This window comes from Bos indicus, chromosome 24 (assembly GCF_029378745.1).
Source record: "Bos indicus isolate NIAB-ARS_2022 breed Sahiwal x Tharparkar chromosome 24, NIAB-ARS_B.indTharparkar_mat_pri_1.0, whole genome shotgun sequence".
Taxonomy (NCBI): Eukaryota; Metazoa; Chordata; class Mammalia; order Artiodactyla; family Bovidae; genus Bos; species Bos indicus.
This window is the reverse complement of record NC_091783.1, coordinates 40824539-40838944: the sequence shown is the minus strand read 5'-3', so window position 1 is coordinate 40838944 and position 14406 is coordinate 40824539. Positions and strand designations below refer to the sequence as shown.

Sequence of the window (14406 nt, the reverse complement as noted above, 5' to 3'; positions counted from 1 at the left end):
GACCTTGCTTGAAAAATATTTGTCTAAGGATTATTCTAAATCTAACACAAAAACGGGTTTTGCTTTAATACTTTGGAGATTCGAGGTCTCAAAATTAAAAGAGATTAAAAATTTGCTTACAGTCCACACAATTTTTAAAGGCAAGGATAAATTCAAAATTAAACATGGGGCAAACATCTGCTGGATGTTGAAGCTAAAAATGAAGCTACTTAAATAAAGAAACAAAGAATAAAAGAAAATGCAGTATATGCAAAGCAGGTCCGCTGTTTCAGCATCTGGGGACACACTGATGATTCAAAAAGTCCCACCCACATCCTCTCAAATGTCTCTTGTTACCCTGAATCATTATAGCGTCAAGTTTCACATTGCCAAAGTGAAGGATTATATCAATCATCTTAATTATCATGAAAATTCTACTGCCCATTATCATAGAATGTTATTAATTATATCAATTTAAAAGATTAATTATAATCACTTGCCAATGACGAGAATTGAGGGTCTGGTCAAGAAAACACAAGTGTAAGAATATAATTTCACTGTGGCTGTACCATATGCCCTGGCAGCAAAAAGATAAATAAAATAATAATAATAAAGTAGTTGCACACACTCAGACATAGGGTCCCCTAGTCCAATTTCCATCCACTTGCTTACATCAATTCTACAACCTTCTAGACAGACAGACAGCTTCCGAACAGGTGCGTGCATGCTCAGTCCCGTCTGACTCTTTGCGACCCCAAAGAGTGTAGCCCATCAGGCTCCTCTGTCCATGGGATTTTCCAAGCAAGAATACTGGAGTGGGTTGCCACTTCCATCTCCAGGGAATCTTCCCAACTCAGGGATAGAACCCACACCTCCGGCATCCCTTGTATCAGCAAGCAGAATCTGGGAAGCCCTCTGAACAGGTGGGCACCCAGAATTTAGAAAACATCCCTCTGATTGTAGACGATTCCTTTAAAAAGGCCCAAATGCAGTTTCCTGAAATGTATACCCATCTATCTTAGCTCTTCCCTGTGAAGAAACAGTGAAAAATCCCCGTTCTTACACAAGAAAGCTATTTAAAAAGAGCTGTCAAGTTCTATGTTTTTGCTTCTCCAGGCAAAACATGTTTTGCTCCCCTCCCTCCCTCCCTCCCACTAGAAGGCTCTCAGACCTTCACCATGGAGGCAGGTGTTCTAAACACGGTCAAGTTTATCAACACTCATCTAAACCAGGGACTCCCAGTACTGCAGCCCCAATTCGACTGACTACTTCCCTTGACCTCTTGCTCTGTCAACAGCCTGAGCTGAGGGCTGGCCCATCCTGGGATTCCTGGAGCCTGGAATCCCACACGTTTCCTCATACCTCTGCCATCGAGCCCCTTCTCCCCTTTGCAATAAGGGAAGTGACTTTCTACATTTTCCCTTTCTAAACCCCATCTCTGTTGTCAGTACATCTCTCCAGCCTGGTGAGAGCTTCTGCAATCTTGATTTTGTCATTTGGGTGTTAAGTTATCCTACCTAGGTCTGGGTTATTTGCAAGTTTGATGAAGCATGCTTGCTGTCAGCCTCCAAATCACTGATAAAAGATGTTCAAGGGACATAGGGGCATTTTAAGAAGTGTCCCTCCTCTTTCACTCTTTGTATTAAGTCACTAGCTCCAGTGGCCCTGGACACCATCTTCTGTAACGCTTTTAACAGAACTGCCCAATTAAACATTCTGTTGGGAACAGAAAACTCATTATAAAGACACAGCATTAACTCAATACTTCACCTTGACAACAACTGGTAATTTATATTTCCCTCTTATTCAGCTTTAACAAGTTCAGAAACAGAGTGGCTTTGTTTCAAGCATGTAATACTAACAACTTTACAATTTCGGGTAAGAAATGTTAGAAGACTATGCAAACATTTATGAGAAATATTTTCTCTTGGTTGCAAGCCCTAATTTTGATATAGAAAATAGCCTTACTGCTGCAGGAATAAACCCAAACAGCAGTAGCACTTGTAATATTCAAAAGAAAGAAAGAAGCATGAATTTTGACAGAAAAGGGACCCCCAGTGGAAGCACAGACAGTACTTTGATGAAAGTCCTGCCGTGCAATCTTACGCAGTGAGAAATAGCTTGGGGCATCAGCAAAACAACGAAAGGCTGGTTAAAGATGTGGTTTAGGAACCAGTTCTTGGCACTGCTGCTGCTGCTAAATCACTTCAGTCATGTCTGACTCTGTGCAACCCCATAGATGGCAGCCCACTAGGCTCCTCTGTCCCTGGAATTCTCCAGGCAAGAATACTGGAGTGGGTTGCCATTTCCTTCTCCAATAAGCAAATACAATGGTGAGAGGTGGTATGGCTGAAGCAAACCCCAACGACTAATACAATGCTGGTACAAGGATATAATATCCCTATTATATAAAGCTGCTTTTACCACTTGAAGGAAAACAGAGAATCCACACAGGACTATGGAACCACCAGGAAGTCGCACAGACTGGATTTCCTGTTGCCCCAACCTATGTCTCCCTACACACCTAGGGACCCATCACTGGCCTTCATCCAACGGACACAGAACCCTAAAACAGCAAAGGTAGTCCACTGAGATGAAATAAGCCAAGAGTCAGGTCAACAGCAATGGGACAGAGAGCACAGTGAAGCTTTTCGATTTCAAGGCAACTTTGGGTAGACATGATGTGAACAGGTTCCAGGGTCAGACACCTGGCACTTCCTTATTCTTGTCCCACTGACTTTGTGTTTGTAGACAAATCATTTAGCCTCTCTGAACCCCAATGTCTTTACCAACGAAATGAATATAACATGTACCTCACTTGGTGTTTCTGATAAGTCAGTTCAGCAGCAAGTGTGGCTGGTCTAACAGAGTTAGCAAGTCCACCAGTATCAGCTATTACTACTACTAATAATTATTATTACTAATTAGTAAAAGCTATTACTAATAATCTTACTAGGATTTAAGCTAAGGTCTTAAATCAACTCTGAATATTCACTGGAAGGACTGATGCTGAAGCTGAAGCTCCAATACTCTGTCTGGCCACCTGATGAAAAGAGTCAACTCATTGGAAAAGACCCTGATGCTAGGAAAGATTGAAGGCAGGAGGAGAAGAGGGTGACAGAGGATGAGATAGTTGGATGGCATCAGCGACTCAATGAACATGAGTTTGAGTGAAGATAGAGAGTCTGGGAGATAGAGAGGGACAGGGAAGCCTGGCGTGCTGTAGTCCATGGGGTCGCAAAGGGTCAGACACAACTGAGTGACTGAACAACAAATCTTCCTTACCATTTGTATCTTCTACAAGGACTCTCAGGAGTTCACTGCACTGCAAGTGGCTGGAATAAATAATTAGAAATGGTAACATGTACTCTGTAGGGAAATGAACAGTGTGGACTTCTCCATGGCACCACAAGAGCGAAGAACAGAGCTTGCTGAGCTTATCAAGTGAGTGCCTTGGGGCCAGTGAAGAATGTGACAAGGAAGCAAAATCCCAGAAACATCATGAGATGAAGACTTTCCAAAAATAAGTCACCTGCAGTTTCAGGATAACACAGACAGCTTACCATCATGTAGAGGAATACTGCTGGCAACAAATTGCCAAGTTTTCTCCAGAACTCTGGGCATTGGACAAACACCCAACAGCCCACAGCTGGACCATATTCATCCACCAGTCAAGGTAAATTATTTCTCTTTTGAGAAGGGGAATCAGGACTAACTGCTGCTGCTGCTGCTAAGTCACATCAGTCGTGTCTGACTCTGTGTGACCCCATAGATGCCAGCCCAACAGGCTCCCCCATCCCTGGGATTCTCCAGGCAACAACACTGGAGTGGGTTGCCATTTCCTTCTCCAATGCATGAAAGTGAAAAGTGAAAGTGAAGTCACTCAGTCGTGTCCAACTCCTAGCAACCCCATGGACTGCAGTGCACCAGGCTCCTCCATCCATGGGATTTTCCAGGCAAGAGTACTGGAGTGGGGTGCCATTGCCTTCTCCGAATCAGGACTAAACCCAAGGTCAAATACGTGATGAAGGAAAGGTGATGCAAGCCAGATGGGTGGTGATCTGCTTCTCTATTGTTCTCTCTCTTACATCAATACACACACACGCCTCCATTGTACCTTGAGAAAAGCTTTTCCTTAGCAAATCTGCATACAACACACAACCTGTGAGGGAATAAGGAGCTATTATGTGAAAGGAAGCGTCAGCGGGTGTCAATATCCAGGTAACAGACAACAAGGATGATAAGGCTTGTTCCAGGACAGGCAATGCAACATAGTAACATGCCAATTAAATTAATACAATTAAAGAAAAGTGAAAATTGAAAAGCAAGAATAGTGGGGGGGGGGGGAAGTAAGAATAAGATGATATCAGGATTATGGAGAGGACTCCCCCATTATCACCAAATAATTTTTTTAAAAGTCATTAGGCTCATTCACTGGCCATGTATTTCACTCTGAGCTTTGGGGTAGCCAGTGCCAAGAGGAAATAATGACTGATTACACAATCCACAGTATCTAGGAGATGATAATATACATACTAAAGCTAGTAACAGGGGTTTCCATTTACTAGTGGAGAAGGGCATGGCAACCCACTCCAGTATTCTTGCCTGGAGAATTCCATGGATAGTGGAGCCTGGTGGGCTACAGTCTGTGAGGTAGCAAAGAGTCAGACACTTCTGAGTGACTAGCACTTTTACTTTCTCACTTTCACAATTTCTAAGGACTTGTTCAACGCTCACACCAACCCAACAACATAGGTACCATGATCCCCATTTTACAGTTACAGAAAATGAGGCACAGAAGGGTTGAGAGCTTGCACAGAAGTTTCCAAAGGTGGAAGACAGTGATGCAGAGACTTGAACCCAGGCATCCTGTCTTGAAAACCCACATTCTTAACACTGTGTGACAGTATCTCCCAAACTAAAAACTGGAAAGAAACACAACTCCTAATCCTACATCCAGAGGGAGGGACCTCTCTTCCCCGGGCACCAGGATGAAGCAATCAATATGCATTAATGAACACAGTTCTCGGGAGCAACCACCGCAATGGAGCCACAGATTCTAGGGTCCATTTGTTAACATGTCAGGACAGCATGTCATCCAACTTCAATTAGATAAACTTGATCAAGTGGGAGCTCAGAGCATCCTCGGATAAAACTGTAACCTCCCTCAAAATGGTCTTTATGAATATTGCTTCTCTCAAAAAAGTCTTAGTGGACTGCCATGAATTTATATGTTTACTCCTCAACTAAGCCCTGAAGCCAGCCTGTGCTGTTACTGAAGCAATGCACGATAGGTTCTAGAAATAAGATGGAACCATGGGTTTTTTGTTGTTGTTGTTTTATAAAAACTTCAGAGTTTAAAAGAAACAGGTGTCCAGAAGCCTAGGAATTCTTCTCAAAAGTTATTTTATTTTTATTATTTTGGTCATGCTGCCCTAGCTTGTGGGATCTTTTTGTTCCCCAACCAGGGCTTGAACCCATGTCCTTGGCAGTGAAAACACAGAGTCCTAACCAATGGACCACCAGGGAATCCCCTCAAAAAGCATTTAGATCATTATAACTCTTAGTCATCTTGATATTCCTGAGAGCTAGTACATGGTAAAGTGAAAGTGATATTCACTCAGTCATGTCTGACTCTTTGCGACCCCATGGACTATAGCTCACCAGGCTCCTCTGTCCATGGGATTTCCCAGGCAAGAATACTGGAGTGGGCTTCCATTTCCTTCTCCAGGGGATCTTCCCAACCCAGGGATTGAACCTGGGTCTCCCGAATTGCAGTCAGATTCTTTACTGTCTGAGTCACCAGAGGGCTGGTCTGTACATGGTAGGCACCCAATAAATGGTTTTTCAGAAACACAGATGATGAATTTCCCAAAGCTCTGTGCAGAATCTGGCCACAATAATTTTGCCTACATTTTTTTCTCACTGTAATATCCACTTAAACAATGAAAACAATCTCAATTGTTTTCAAAAACACCCAGCCCTGTCCTGATGTGTTCCAAGATGAATCAGCTCCAAATGTGACAAAATCACTGAACATGTTCGTTTTTTTTATTATGGCTGAAAACTATAAGCCAGCTAAATGTTAATGAAGTCTCCTTTCAAATTATGGTTTTTGATTTTAGAAAAGTTAGTCTTTTTTTTTTCTTTCTGGCAATAATTAAGATAGTAAAGCTAGTTGTCTATAAAGGTCATTCATGATTTATGAAAATAAAATATTATCATTTGCATATTGAAGGGGATTTATCTTTCTTCTTTCTTAGGAATTTGCTGCTGTTGTTTAGTCACTTAGTCATGACCGACTCTTTGCGACCCTGTGGACTGTAGCCCACCAGGCTCCTCTGTCCATGGGATTTGCCAGGCAAGAACACTGGAAAGGGTTACCATTTCCTTCCCAACCCAGGGATCAAACCCACATCTCATGGCAGGCAGATTCTTCACCACTGAGCCACCAGGGAAGCCCTTCTTTGGAACAGCAGAGAATTATTCAGTAGGACCAAGAGTAGTATGCCATCATTAAGACACAGGTTATAACTGAGTGGATGGTCCACTTTTTCCCCAAAGGAAACTTAAAAATTCTTTCACAAGATCACTCCATATCCTACTAAAGCTCCAGAACTGGAGAGAAGACAAAAGAAACCAAACCGTCAGGGATCAGAACCCACCCTCTGGAGCAGTATCTAAATATTCTTTGATTGTGACCCATAGTCATGACACCGTAACCCATCACATGTATACACACACTTCATAAACCACATTTATCTCTACTGAGATATACTGGCCTTTTTCATTTCTGTTCTATCTGATTTTGAAAAGGGTGGTGTCTGGGTTTAGAAAACTGACTCTATGATCCTTCAAAAGGTGCTCCTGTGGCCTTTAAGGTGTGGGGGTAAAAACCATTACCTGGGACCCTTCGTTTAGCTTGAAGTTACTACTCAACTCTATGATGTGAGTGCCCTGTGTTCTGTGAAGTGACCTGTGATCTGCAAAGACCCCAATTTCCTGAACATCCATCACATGCTAGCCAGGTTCTGCTTCAGAAAACAGAGTCATTATTTCATCTAATCCTCACAACCAGCATAAGACTATACTCTCAATGTGTGTGTGGATGCTGAATCACTTCAGTTCAGTTCAGTTCAGATCAGTTGCTCAGTCGTGTCCAACTCTTTGCGACCCGATGAATTGCAGCACACCAGGCCTCCCTGTCCATCACCAACTCCCAGAGTTTACTCAAACTCATGTCCATGGATTTGGTGATGCCATCCAGCCATCTCATCCTCTGTCATCCCCTTCTCCTCCTGCCCCCAATCCCTCCCAGCATCAGAGTCTTTTCCAATGAGTCAACTCTTTGCATGAGGTGGCCAAAGTACTGGAGTTTCAGCTTTAGCATCAGTCCTTCCAATGAACACCCAGGACCGATCTCCTTTAGAATAGACTGATTGGATCTTTTTGCAGTCCAAGGGACTCTCAAGAGTCTTCTCCAACACCACAGTTCAAAAGCATCAATTCTTCAGTGCTCAGCTTTCTTCACAGTCCAACTCTCACATCCATACATGACCACTGGAAAAACCATAGCCTTGACTAGATGGACCTTTGTTGTCAAAGTAATATCTCTGCTTTTCAATATGCTATCTAGGTTGGTCATAACTACTTCAGTAGCATCCAACTCTTTGAGACTGCATAGACTGTAGCCTGCCAGGCTCCTCTGTCCATGGGATTCTTCAGGCAAGAATACTGGAGTATTTCCTCCACCAGGGGATCTTCCTGACCCAGGGATCAAACTCGTGTCTCTTACATCTCCTGCACTGGCAGGCAGGTTCTTCACCACTCGCACCATCTGGAAAGCCAATAGTTTCAATGTCTGATCAAAGAACTCGTCACATAACAAACCCCACGCAAATGTCTGTCTCACAAAGCCTAAAGTCAAGAATCAATATCTTTTTCCCCAGGTATCAGTGTATTACCTCTCAGCCCTAAATTCACTTTTCATTGCTTGCTCTGAGAAAATGTATGCAGACCCTCTGACTACATGCTCTGTTCCACTTGACAAGACTTTAAGCTTGGCCAGCAGAGGGTCCTGGAGAGGCAGGGCAGGAGGAAAGAGGGGGCTTCCAGAGCTCCCAGAAGGCTCCCAGCACACACAGCTTCAGGAGCCCCAGATCCACAAGGTCAGGGCTATCTGGCTCCTCTAGCATGTGGTAGCCAATAGGGTCCAGCAGACAGCACTCACCCCTGCACCTCTCGGTGGCTCACCTCCCATGAATAGCTTTCCTGGCCACCCTAGAGGACACTTCCTCTGAGTTCCATGGCTGTGGCCCCACAGGGACTTCCCTGCTGTCCACCACGTCCTGGATCTCAGCTCTGGGGGGAAATTCTCCTAGGACTTCATTTCTGCTCGGGAACAGTGGCTGCCTCACAAACGTGCTATTACTTCTCTACTCTTCAGAACACTCTACCTATTTGCCAACCTCTCCATTCTAATCTGTTGTTATACTCTTTATGGATACATCCCTATATTTACAAATGTCAGTTTGACGTGGCCAAACATTTCACCCACATCACAGAGAGCTTGGTGTGGGGCCAGCAGTCCAAGCCAGATATGCATCCAGAGTTCACACTCCTTCAAGTCTACACATCTCCACCCTTCAGGCTCCTCTGGTGGCGCAGAGGGTAATGAATCTGCCTGCAATGCAGGAGATCCAGGTTCAGTCCCTTGGTCTGGAAGATCCCCTGGAGAAGGGAATGGCAACCCACCGCAGTATTCTTGCCTGGGAAATCCGATGGACGGAGGAGCCTAGTGGGCCACATTCCAGGGGATTGCAAAGAGTCGGACAGGACTGAGCAACTAACACTTCATCCTCACCCTTAACCCACCTCCATAAAGTAAGCAAATAACAACCTGAAATATTTATGTAATGACTGTTACATGAATTGCATTGTAAATAAGCTCCTGAAAGTAACGTTTCTAAGAAGCTAATGGAGGACAACCAAATGTTAATATCTGCCAACATCCGCTGGATCATTGAAAAAGCAAGAGAGTTCCAGAAAAACATCTATTTCTGCTTTATTGACTATGCCAAAGCCTTTGACTGTGTGGATCACAATAAACTGTGGAAAATTCTGAAAGAGATGGGAATACCAGACCACCTGACCTGCCTCTTGAGAAACCTATATGCAGGTCAGGAAGCAATAGTTAGAACTGGACATGAAACAACAGACTGGTTCCAAATAGGAAAAGGAGTACGTCAAGGCTGTATATGTCACCCTGCTTATTTAACTTACATGAAGAGCACATCATGAGAAACGCTGGGCTGGAAGAAGCACAAGCTGGAATCAAGATTGCTGGGAGAAATATCAATAACCTCAGATATGCAGATGACACCACTCTTACTGCAGAAAGTGAAGAGGAACTAAAAAGCCTCTTGATGAAAGTGAAAGAGGAGAGTGAAAAAGTTGGCTTAAAGCTCAACATTCAGAAAACGAAGATCATGGCATCTGGTCCCATCACTTCATGGGAAATAGATGGGCAAACAGTGGAAACAGAGTCAGACTTTATTTTCTGGGGCTCCAAAATCACTGCAGATGGTGACTGCAGCCATGAAATTAAAAGATGCTTACTCCTTGGAAGGAAAGTTATGACCAACCTAGACAGCATATTCAAAAGCAGAGACATTACTTTGCCAACAAAGGTCCATCTAGTCAAGGCTACGGTTTTTCCTGTGGTCATGTATGGATGTGAGAGTAGGACTGTGAAGAACGCTGAGCACCAAAGAATTGATGCTTTTGAACTGTGGTGTTGGAGAAGACTCTTGAGAGTCCCTTGGACTGCAAGGAGATCCAACCAGTCCATTCTAAAGGAGATCAGCTCGGGGTGTTCTTTGAAAGGAATGATGCTAAAGCTGAAACTCCAGTACTTTGGCCACCTCATGTGAAGAGCTGACTCATTGGAAAAGACTCTGATGCTGGGAGGGATTGGGGGCAGGAGGAAAAGGGGACGACAGAGGATGAGATGGCTGGATGGCATCACCAACTCGATGGACATGAGTCTGAGTGAACTCCGGGAGTTGGTGATGGACAGGGAGGCCTGGCGTGCTGCGATTCATGGGGTCACAAAGAGTCAGACACAACTGAGTGACTGAACTGGACTGAACTGAAGATACACATACATTTTCAACTGTTCTGACTTTAACAGGTTAAACTGACTTATATACTCAGGCAATCATTCTCCTTGTTATAATTACAGTCCTTTTAAAGTCATTTTGTAAAAAGACTGTAATACTCCTCGAGGAGATTTCTGGAACATTTTTCTCATTTGTTCTAAATACAGAATGACCCCATTTAAGGCAGCCTTTATAAAATGCATAAAGTATTAAATGGGACTCTCTACAGAGAGGGCAAACCAAAAACTAAGTGAATTAATGTTATATGTTCTATTTTCCTAAAATACATGTAATCTCAGGTGGTCCTTTCCATTTATTTCAAATTTAGAGCTGTGAGATAAACGGCTGTAAACTACATTTTCAAAGGATAAACAGAAGCGAGCTATAATATACATAATTGTTTTAAGAGTGGGGAAAAAAATCTGCACCAATATAGCTAAGCCACTGCTTTCCTCTTCTAAATCAATCCCAGTGACTTCTGCATTTAATTGCCTGCCAACAACGAAAGTATATAATGCCTCTTAAACTCTGAATGCCCCACTGATGGTTAGTGAATCGGACAGTAAGCATTATAGAATGCACTTCTACATAATTTAATCTAGCAAGCGGCTTTTACACATTGCACAGGCATTTAAATGGCTGATGCCACACTCTATCATAAGAAGTGTTATCTGCCAATGGATGTATTTTATATAGTTCAAAGGAAATGAGTCGTTTTGTTCTTAAAGTTTCTATAGCTTATGACATCGCATTCTTCATTTCATATCAATCTATTGGTTCCTTATTTTTTAAAAAGAACTGATTGTAAAACACAACCATGTATTTTTCCTATTCATCTCAAAATCTGTTTTTTTAAAAAATGGGTTAATAGTGTTATTTCCATTCCAAAATATTGTACGGATGCAGCCAACTCATTTGTGACCTGACTGTCTCGGTTTTCCACGTACAGATAAGTAGCTCAGAGAGGACTTAATTAAATCACTTGTACGAATTCTTTGCAAATTCGAATCTCCCTGAATATCACACTGGTGCTTCTATCCTCCACACCGATATTGAAAAATACAACGTGAAAAGCAGCTGTCTGCCTCTACCAATGCAACAAGAGTAGGAAAGGAAAAATAAATGATGAAAAATATCTGCAAGAACTGGCCAGGGCAGATTGAAAAATCCAGATCAGTAGTTATCACCTCATCTCTGGAACCACGTGTGTCCGGAGTCCCACGTGGGGACTGAGGTTCTCAGAGTTGTTCCCTCTACTTAGAAATACCCAGGGCCCACCTCCGACCTACAGAATCAGCAACTCTGGGCTGGGGCCAGAATCAGCACTCTGTGCTTTAGCTAGCCAGTTGTCGTTCAGTTGCCAAGTCATGTCTGAGTCTTAGTAACCCCATGAACTGCAGCATGCCAGGCTCCCCTGTCCTCCAGCATCCCCTGGAGTTTGCTCAAATGTATGTCTATTGAGTCAGTGACACTATCTAACCATCTCATCCTCTGCCTGACCCCTAGATAATTCTGATGCACACTTAGGTTTGATAATCATTGTTCTAGTCTGACCTATTTAACCAGAATCTTCAGGAATCTGTGTTCTTAGGAAAAAAGGTCTCAGAACAAACTAATCTTTGACCCATTTTAGAAAAGTGCTCTAGATCAGTAGTTTCAAACAGTTTTAGGAAGGTAAAGATAACTTCAGTTTTTCAAAAAGCCACAACCTTTTATCCAGTCATAAAAAAGAATGAAATAATGCCATTAGCAGCAATATGGATGGCCCTAGCGATTGTCATAGAGAGCAAAGACAGAGAAAATGATACATGTTATCACATATATGTGGAATCTAAAAAAGAAATACAAATCAACTTATTTACAAAATGGAAATAGACTCAGGGACATAGAGAACAAATTTACTGTTACCAAAGGGGAATGAAGGGGAGGGGGGTGGGACAAATTAGGAGTTTGGGATTAATGTATACACACTATTATATATAAAATATACAAATAACAAGGACCTACTAGATAGCACAGGGACCTACTGTATAGCATCTCCCCTATAGCACAGGGAACTGTACTCAATATCTTGTATTAACCTATAATGGAAAAGAATCTGAAAAAGAATATATATTACATAAATGTATATATTATATAACTGAATCACTTTGCTGTACGCATGAAACACAACATTATAACTTAACTATGCTTCATTTTATAAGCTAAATAGACATTCTGAATATTAAGATTTTTAAAACATAAATAAAAAAAGGTACAATCATCTCATTTTATTTATAAATTATATCATGTAGTACTCCACATATTCAGATTATTAGACACACATATAATTGACATTTTAAAGTACAAACTACAAAATTAATTTAATTGAAGTTCAATTATTTTCTTCCATACATCAACAGATTGTGTATTATATGCCTCAAAGGGCATGGAGAAAGCCTTTCAGAGATCACTGCTCTAAATAAGTCTTTTTAAGTCATAAATGTCTCTCAGGTGAATAAGGGCAACAGAATAACACTGCTTGATCAAAGTGGTGAATTCTATTTTCTAATTTCATGCTAAGAAACTCTCTATCTGTAATTTTTCTCCTAAGTGGAACTACTCAACAAGAAGATACCCTAGGTGGAAAACGATCCTGGGTGTTGGTCAGAGAGACCCAGGAAATTAATAAAGGACAGAATTTAATTTTATGCCCCGTAATGCTCCTGCCAGTTTAGTATGATTTACAAATCCATCTCTTGATGATTTTATTAGCATAAAATCATTATCTGGGACAGCTGATAAAATAAACTCCAGAACTCACCCACAGGCAGTACAGCCAAGCTGTATTATCCAGCTTAAAACAGCCAGCCAATGGTTTATTTTCAGTGATTAACCCAAACTCAACTAAATATATTTCCCTCCATGAACATTTTTTTCTACAGATCCCATTTGTTGGGTAGAATCAAATCATGTATAAGGAAAAAGTCAATACAATTTCCTCTATCCTCTTGGTAAAATGTTCATCCCAATTTCCTGTCGTTAGGAGTACTTATTCTACAACAAAAACTGGGAACTTGTGAGGCTCATTCAACTCAGTTGGAAACTGAGGCCCAGATTCTTGAAGTCCTGGACCTATCAGCTACCTCTTCTATCTTTGGACACGTCACAGATTGTGTGTGTAGATTGTGTGTAAAAAGGAAATACACACATCATAGGTACAATGAGCACGCACAGTTTCAACCATGAAAATAGAAGTCTTTCCTTCGGCCCAGGAGCCTCAGAAGCAGGTGCCTCAGTGGGTGAACATCAGTCACTGTTCCTTCATCCTGTACACCTCCTAAGTGCACGCATCTCACTGGGCTCAGCATCACCCTCATGTTTAAAGATGCGCAGGCTTTGAGCCACAGGATGCTGGTCCTCCACTTAGAAGTTCCTGAAGGATGTCCAGGGGGCAATTCTGCCCCTGAGCACATCCCCGAGGATTTATTCATGCCTACAGAAGACATGACACTTTCATAATGTTTATTATCCATCCCCCCGGGAGAGGGTGGACTTGCTGGCGGATGAGAAAGTGCACTCACTGTTAGGATAAGATGATGAACATCAAAAGGGACCACGGCCATGCGTGGGCCTGGGATCTGAAACAGGAAATGAAAGTGCCAGGCAGTTTTGTGTGGATGCTGCCAATGCTGGCTGATGGACCACAGGCCAGAGGCTCAAGCCAAAACCCTGTGAGTCAACCACGCATCCTCCCAACACCTTCCCTTCCAAACAATTTCCTGAAACTTTCTCCTATGCAACTCCCATCCCCTGCACACCACACCTGGAGTTTCAGCTCACATTCCCACTAAACTTGGCCTACCCTCTTGTGTCTGGACTCTGCCCTCTCCAGTTTATCCCACACACAGCCAACAAGCTGGCCTTTCATAAAACACATGGCTAAAAACGGCTGTTCAAACTCCCTGTTTAAACGACTCCAGGGCAGCTCGCTGCCCATAGGATAATGTGCAAATGTTATCATGTGACCAAGGAGGTTTTCCAGACTTGACCCCCATCTACCTATTTATCTTCATTTCCTGCCACCATTTCCCTTCCAGAGTTGTTGTTTGTTATTCAGTCACTCAGTCGTGTCTGGCTCTTTATGACCCCATGGACTGCAGCATGCCAGGCTTCCCTGTCCTTCACCATCTACTGGAGTTTGCTCAAACTCACGTCCATTCAGTCGGTGATGGCCATCCAATCATCTCATCCTCCTTCATCTCCTTCTCCTCCTACCCTCAGTCTT

At 42.6% G+C, this 14406-nt stretch overlaps 1 protein-coding gene across 6 annotated transcripts in view; it reads right to left on the bottom strand.

Annotated features, from left to right (window-relative positions):
* PTPRM (protein tyrosine phosphatase receptor type M) overlaps nucleotides 1-14406 on the bottom strand; it is a 666464-nt gene that overhangs the window by 503524 nt on the left and 148534 nt on the right. The window lies entirely within an intron of this gene.